The following is an 8,377-nucleotide window of genomic DNA, read 5'->3' on the forward strand; positions in this document are numbered from 1 at the left end:
TATTTAAGACTTTGATTCCTATCTTTCTAGCAATATTAATAGGCATTATCGAAAATGTGACCCGGTGTTGATCTGCATGACTGTTGGTAAATCATTAAGGTATATCGTAACTTTATAATCATCATTTGCCTTGTCATCATCCATTCTATTTACGTCAAATCTGTTGTTGTATGACTGATTATTGTTCTGATTATTATTGTATCTAGTGTATCTCGATTCGTTCTGATGTATATAATATCTATAATTATTTTCATTATATTTGTAATTATCATTATTATTATATCTATAGTTATTGTAGTTATAATTATTTTTATTGTTAAATCTTGTAAAATTATTATACGATCCTGGCCGATTATACCCCCTATCATTATCATAAATCTAGGATTATAATTGTTTCGATATCTTGGTTCATAATTATTTGTATGTCTCGAATCTTCATAATTATCGTATCTCGGTTTCCACTGATATCTGTGTACGTGCGACTTCATATCATGCTCATCGTATTTCATCATCCTTAAAAATTTTTTTACTAAATAATCTTTTAATTAATCTTTGGATTTTGTTTTATCATTATTGTCTTATTTTAAATATTTCATCATTAAAATTTTATTATATTTTATTCAATTTTATATTTTAATTATCTCTTACGTGTTTTTAGAATAATATTAAAATCATTTTCCATAATCCTCTTTCGTCTAGCTTCATCATGTTTCAGTATAATTTGTAGCCTCTTAATTCTCTACCACCATGATATTTTCTGGGAAGGCAGATAAAGAAAAAGTAAAAAATTTATTTTATTTTATTTATCATTGATTTATTCTAAATGAAATAAAATAAACTCGTAACATTCATCTATTTTTAGTATACATAATGGTGGCAGTTCCGCTACATATTCGAGGAAATCGTAAATAAATAAATAAATATAAAACAGATTCCCAATAATAATGTTAATATAAATATTGAATTTCCAATATACTCAGGCAATGACGATCTTTTGAGTAGATTAGAAGACATCTTCAAGGACACTCAGATCTCGGACATCGAAAAAGCAGGTTCCTTTACAAGAAGACTACCAGATGAGGTATATATCAAGCTTAAATCGATATGTTCACCTACCGATTTCATCAATCCATCGATATTGATTGAAAAATTTAGATTATTACACCCGAGGAAATCTACAAGTTCCAACTTATTATTATTTAACGCAGCTGTACAAGGTAAAAACGAAAGTTACATATTTTAAAAAATGAATGTTTGCTAAGTGATAGTAGAGTTATTGAAAAAGTAAAAATTTCATCAATCAGCAAAAATATTAGGCAGAATTACGTTAAAAGAAAACATTACATTAGCAGAAGTTCTTACTTTAAGGATGATTTTGAAGAGTTAGAATTGAAAGAAAATATAATTGCTAAAGTTGAAAATATTTCTTTAAACGAAAAAACAGAAGATGATACAACCGTGAAACATGTAGAAAGGCAAAGAGGCAGGAAAACAGAAGAAAATAAACAATTGGTGAGATATGGAGACCATGATGAATGACAAATAATCTAATTACGATAACAGACAACGATGGACAACAAAAGGCCATGACTTTCAAAGAAATATTTATCAAGGAAATAGTTATAACCCCAGATATCAAGGAAATAATTACAACCCTAGATATCAAAATTATAACGCGAATTATTACAACAACGTCAGAGCAAATTATCCAGGATCGTACAATAATTCTTCGAGATTTGTTAATAGAGCTAGTTATAATAATAATAATAGATTTAATAATGATTATAATTACAGATATAACAGACATTATAACGATTCAAGATGTATTCAAAGATATAAAGATAATCATAATATTGGAAATCAAGGAAGAAATCAAGTATGCAATTGTAAATATCATAACAACTACAATAATCAATCACGATATACAAATAAAGTAAACACTGTAAATATAGAAGAGATAAAAGAAGATGATAATGACAAACTAGAAAGAAAAGAATATAATTTATACAATTTAGACATAAACAATATGGATACCGATAATAATTACACAGCTAACAATGCTTATAAGGTCACGGTATATTTGAACGACATGCCTATTTTGATGCAGATTGATACCGGCTCGAGGTATAGTATTCTACCGATTCATATCGCGAAAAAGATTGGAGTAAAAATCTTAAATAAATCAGATATTAAATTAACTGGATATGGAAAATAAATGTATTAAGAACTACCAAAGTCAAGGCAAAATTCGAGGACAAAAGTGAAATCTTAACTGCTTATGTAGTCCAGAGTGATAAGATTGCACTGTTAGGAAGGACCTGGATAACAGTTTTTTGGGAATATACTAGATAAATTTGTGAATATGGTCGAGGATGATTATGATAATACTATACAAGAATTAATTAAGCAATGCAATTTTAAACTTAACAAAAAACCATTGCTTCGCAGCTATGTCAAATTACGTTTAAAACACGATGCCACACCGAAAATCATACCGCCAAGGCGTATACCATATTCTAGAGTTGATTTGATAACAAAAGAACTTCAAAAGTGGATAAACGATAAAATTATTGAACCTGTTGAAGATGTTAGATGGGCTAATCCTCTCACTCCCGTTTATAAAAGCGATGGCTCACTTAGGCTCTGTGCCGACTTCAAAAATACTATTTACCCTGCTTTACAAGATTTCAAGTACCCTATACTACGTATAAATGATTTAATCGCAAAATTATCTAAAGGCAAAAAATTTACCAAGATAGATTTTAAAAACGCGTTTCTCCAAATACCCATACACAAGGAATCAAGAGATTTTCTTACGATATCGACACATAAGGGTTATTATAGGTGTACGAGACTGCCGTTTGGTTTAAAAACTTCGTCAGCAATATTCCAACAAACTATGGATAACATTTTCGGAGATTTAAAAGATGTTATATTTTACATTGACGACTTGTTGATTACAGGTGATAACGATGAGATACATTTGGAGAACATTAAAAAAGTATTCGAAAAGATCATCAAGTATGGATTAACCCCCAATTTCGACAAAAGTTTATTCCTGCAAGATAAAATACGCTTTTTGGGACATGATATAGACAAACATGGTATACATCCCAACGATGATAAGATAAAAGCTATTTCTAACATGCCGGTGTAACGTGCTATTTTTACTCTGTATGAAAATTACTCATTTATTTAGTGATATTGACATTTACGATTGTGCATAAATTTAATATTATATTTTTTAGTGATATTGACAATTTTTGACTGAATTGTAAAAATTAAATATAATAAATTTAGTGATATTGACATTTTTAACTGACTTGTAAAAATTAAATAAAATAAATTTAGTGATATTGATATTTTTGACTGACATGTTTTACTCCTTATAAAAATTACTCATTTAGTTAAGGAAATTAACATTTTTGACTTACATATTTTACTCCTTATAACAACTACTCACTTATTTAATGATATTGACATTTTAAACTGACTTGTTTTACTCCCTATAAAAATTACTCATTTAGTTAAGGAAATTGACATTTTTGACTACTTGTAATGATTAAATATAATAAATATAGTGATATTAACATCATTATAAAAATTATACACTTATTTGACATTTATGACAATTTTTATTATCCTTTATAACTTAAAAAGGTCAAAACTTATTTAAACAAATATGATATAAATAAGATACGCGATATAATTAAGATACGCGATATAAATAGGTTACGCGATGTAATTAATACACGCGATATAAATAAGATACGCGATATAATTAAGATATATGATGTAAATAAGATACGCGATATAGTTAAGATATATGTTGTGAATAAAATACATATGAATACATATATATGATGTGAATAAAATACGCGATATAAATAAGATTAAATAAAATTTATTATGCGGTCAAAATGCTCGCAATAATTTCTTAAATATATATTTACATTAAATATTTTGATATTATGTAATATTTTGGCAAATATCTCCACCTCTGTTCCATAAGTTGCATTTAGGGCCATGCCCGTTCTCTCCAAATATAACGGGTTCTCCCAAAAACCACTCTATCTGTTCAACAATATCTTTGCTTCTCATAAAGAGACAGCATTGCTGTCTCAGAAAATTATAATGGCATTCGTCATCACAAACGTCTTTGCTTATACATCTATAATAATGATTAACAATAATTTATTGTAAATAAAAATACCTAAAGAGACAATTTCCATCACCAATAATCCGTTCGGTAGAATGATCATTTCCAATCACACCCTTATCATATTTTGGATATCTTTTCTTGATCGCAAAATGAAAGCGTTCAGAATGATATATTTTCCAATTTCTATTAGTAGGCAGAAAAAGATTTGTCTCCTCTTTCTTAGAAATTACAGTATCTAATATAATTTCACCATCTAAAAAATATGTATTAATCTACTAATTATACAAATTTTTACCTTTCTTATTTTGCATGCCCACTTCGCAATCTACAATCTTCAAATTGTGAGGCGGGGCAACTATTATATTAAAAAATCAATTTTATCAACATCAGGCTTTAGCATTTTCAATGCTTCACTGATTGTTTTAACTCCATCATATATGTATATTAAATATTTTTTTATTATACCTTTTTTGTTTTGACAATTATAATCCTCTCCAACTATCGTATTTAGTAATTTTAAAACTAGACATTTTAAAAAAGATTTAATATTAAATATTAAAATATTACCCTTCATATGATTTTCTTCCGAATTAAGCTTTACATTTTTAATTGATGGTTCTTGAAAATTTTCTTCATCATCTAAAAAAAGGAATATTATTTAATAATTAAGTCAACTGTATACATTTTTAATGGTAGAAGAATAAAACTTTTTACTTGGTAACCTGGGAACTGTTTAAAAGTTATTTAATAAATTTTTAAAAGTTTTAACCTTTTTTCTGTCCTGCTTTAATTGTGTCATCTTGATAAATATATGTTAGCGTTGAAAAAATAACACATTGCCGGAATTTTCACATTGCCGCTAACATATATAAATATAAAATTAATTTATTTATAAACCATACCTTTTCTTGTAACATAATGTTTTATGTTACAAATATTTGCTCGGGTTTTTATCTGTCTCCCACAGGCACTCATTAGCTCTACATTGCCTAAATATTATAAATATTTTGTTGTTAAAAATCATAATTTATACTTTTGTCAATCCCAACTATTGTAAAAGGACCCAGCCAAGGCCGTGTCATTTTCCCACCCTTCCTATCAGCTCGACGGCTGTTCTAGATAAGCGCCTTATCATTGATTTTATAGGGAGTATTTTTCCCAGTATTGCGGGTTCTGTAATCCCTCTGCTGCTTAAGCTGGGCTAAATTAATATTGCCTATGGCAATATTATGTATGTCTTGCATCTTGCAAACAACACTTTGAAAATGTTTTTCCTTATCTATCTCCTCAACATTATCTGGATCTATATCATAATCTTCATCATCCTTAAATATAATTAAGTATAAAATATATAGTATATGATTTATAATTAGTTTATTATACCCCACAAGCTTGTATTGTTTTTCTACCATACATCAGCTCAAAGGGCGTGAATTTCGAAGATTCATGATCAGATGTGTTATAGGCAAATAATATGCCAGGCAGGGCATCTGTCCAAGTCAATTGATCATCTTTAATACACTTTAGAAGTTCATTTTGGATAGTTCTATTCACCCTTTCAACCATGCCATTTGCTTGAGGGTGATAAGCACTTGTCACCCTCTGCATGGTCCCCACGAGTTTGTGATAATTAGTGCTAACTTCATTCACAAACTCCCGTCCTTGATCATTAATTTGAATCTTAAAACTAAAATTAATATTTTATTATCAAATAAATCATACTTTTGCCCTGCCATATTGCATAGTAATGAATAAAGGAATCTCGATACTGATTTAGCAGTTTTATCTTTTAAAGGCATGGCTACAACATATTTGCTGAAGTAATCAACAGCTACTGCAATATATTTATACCCATCCTCACTTTCTGGAAAAGTACACAAATCTACTCCTATTTGTGACCATACCTGTTATAAAAATTTTTTTATTATATTAAAAAGAGTTAATCTTGTTAATTAATTTTAGTGTGGTTAAAAGGTTAGAGATGGGCCAAGTAAGAAAATTCATATAAATTATAACCTGAAATTGTAGAGGCTTTACTATATAAACTAAAATGGATATATCATATATTTCATGTAAAAAGATCAATGGATAATTTAATAAATTTGCTTACCTACCACTTTATATGGTTCTTCTAATAAGGAAAGAAGATATAATAAACTAACTTAAAATTTAAATGGTTCAATATGTGAAAATAACATAATATATAAAAATAAGTGTCACATATATATAATATTGTCCTACCATTAAAAAAACTATAAGTAAAAAATATATAAAAAAACATTATATACAGTTAAAATGACTAAAACTATAAAAAATTTAACAAATCAATGATTTTTATATAATAAATTTTACTACCTTTGCTCTAACAGGAATTGATTGTAACTCATTTGTAGTTTTATCAAATCTTGTATTACATCTTTGACAAGTGTCACAGGAATTAATAAATGTGACTACATCATTTTTCATATTGGCCACCAGAAGCTAAAATATAATATTAATTATGACAATAAATACATTTTACCTATCAGCCAATTTTTTATAAGTCTTGTTAATGCCAAAATGGCCAGCAAGAGAGACTGCTTCAATATTATCATCACAACCACTGTGATGTGATTTAATAATTTCTTTTCTCCTAATTATGTTAATAATAACTTCCCCATTATTTTTATGGTGATATAATTTTTCTTTGCGCATAGTAAACCTAGATGCTTTCACCCTTAAATTCCTCTTTTCCCCATTGTTCTTTGCTAAACGGGTGGGATACTTATGGTACATTATGAAGTTATTAATTTCTTCATAATCTAAAAAAGTTATATAAATATTAAATATTTAATTTACTTTCTTCATTATCAACTGTCATTGCTAAGAGGAAAAGGGTCAAAAATAATAATTTTATAGAAAATTTATGTTTTTTGATTGACAAGTTAGAAAAAATTGAAATTAAATTATAAAACATTTTTTAAAAATATATCATTATTGCAAATACACTGGTAAAAACTTACTCAGATATGTAAATACATTATAATAGAAGAATAAGTATTAAATTTACTCATTAAAATAGGCCATAAAGAGTGATTTAAATACATGAGTGATTCTGGGACGTTACACCGGAACCGAAGACAAAAGATGAATTGACAACATTTTTGGGGATGGCGAGCTATTATCGAAAATTTTTATGTAATTTTGCGGACATAGCTGATCCTTTATACAAAATGGTTAATAAAGACAAATGGTTATGGGATAATACACATCAAGAAAGCTTCGACGACCTAAAAAATCTGATAAGTACTCCGCCTACGTTAAATTTTTATAATCCGGATCTACCAATAGGCATTGCAACTGATGCTTCAAAGAAAGGTCTAGGCGCAGTCTTATTTCATATTGAAGGTGTTGGTAAAGAGAAACCCATTGCTTTCGCATCAAGAGCTTTATTAAAATCAGAGTTTAATTACACTAATATAGAGAGGGAAGCTTTATCTGTTATATACGCGGTAAAAAAGTTTCAAAAGAATATTTAATTGGTACGAGATTTACAATAATCACAGATCACAAGTCACTCGTTTATATATTTACGAAGGGACTTAAGGATAATTCATCCATATCAATGCGACTTCAAAAATGGAGTTTGGCTATGAGAGCTTATGACTTTACGATAATTCATAGACCCGGGAAACGAAATATAGTACCGGATTGTTTGTCAAGATTACCCCAAATGAACACAAAAGAAATGATACAAGAGATAGATGATAAAAAAATTGATGACAAATTTTGGGATTTACCAATAAATTTTAAAAGAATAGTTCAAGAAACTAGTATTGATATCGAATTAATGGAGGTAATTAACAATATAAAGAATCATGAACAGATAAAGAATAAAATATATAAAAATATGGAATGGAACTGAGCTTAATTAAAGATTGTCTTTTTAAAGAGAATATAATCATTGAGATATTACAGGAATTACACAAAGGGCATCTTGGTGGAAAACAAAATTGTTGGCGAGAGATTACTTGTGGTGGCCAGGTCTAAACGCTGAAATAGATCAGGAGATGAGAAGCTGTGATACGTGTAATAAATATGCGAACAATCCTCATTGTACAAAATCCATGGGAAACAGCTGTAAAAGTGTTCGAACGCGTGCACATCGACTTTGCACAGTTTGAAGGTAGCAATTTCTTGGTATGTGTTTACGCATTTAGCAAATTCCCTATCATT

General features: G+C 28.4%; 1 long non-coding RNA gene across 1 annotated transcript; it reads right to left on the bottom strand.

Annotated features, from left to right (window-relative positions):
• Positions 1–4,734: 4,734 nt before the first annotated feature.
• LOC135927677 (uncharacterized) lies at positions 4,735–5,096 on the bottom strand. The gene is made up of 3 exons (XR_010572149.1): positions 5,065–5,096; positions 4,932–5,021; positions 4,735–4,801 (listed from the first exon to the last, which is right to left on the bottom strand). It is a non-coding gene; the product is annotated as an uncharacterized LOC135927677 (long non-coding RNA).
• Between the last annotated feature and the right edge of the window lie 3,281 nt (positions 5,097–8,377).

The sequence above is a fragment of the Gordionus sp. m RMFG-2023 genome, chromosome 3 (genome assembly GCF_954871325.1).
Source record: "Gordionus sp. m RMFG-2023 chromosome 3, tfGorSpeb1-WG-v2, whole genome shotgun sequence".
Lineage (NCBI taxonomy): Eukaryota > Metazoa > Nematomorpha > Gordioida > Chordodea > Parachordodidae > Gordionus > Gordionus sp. m RMFG-2023.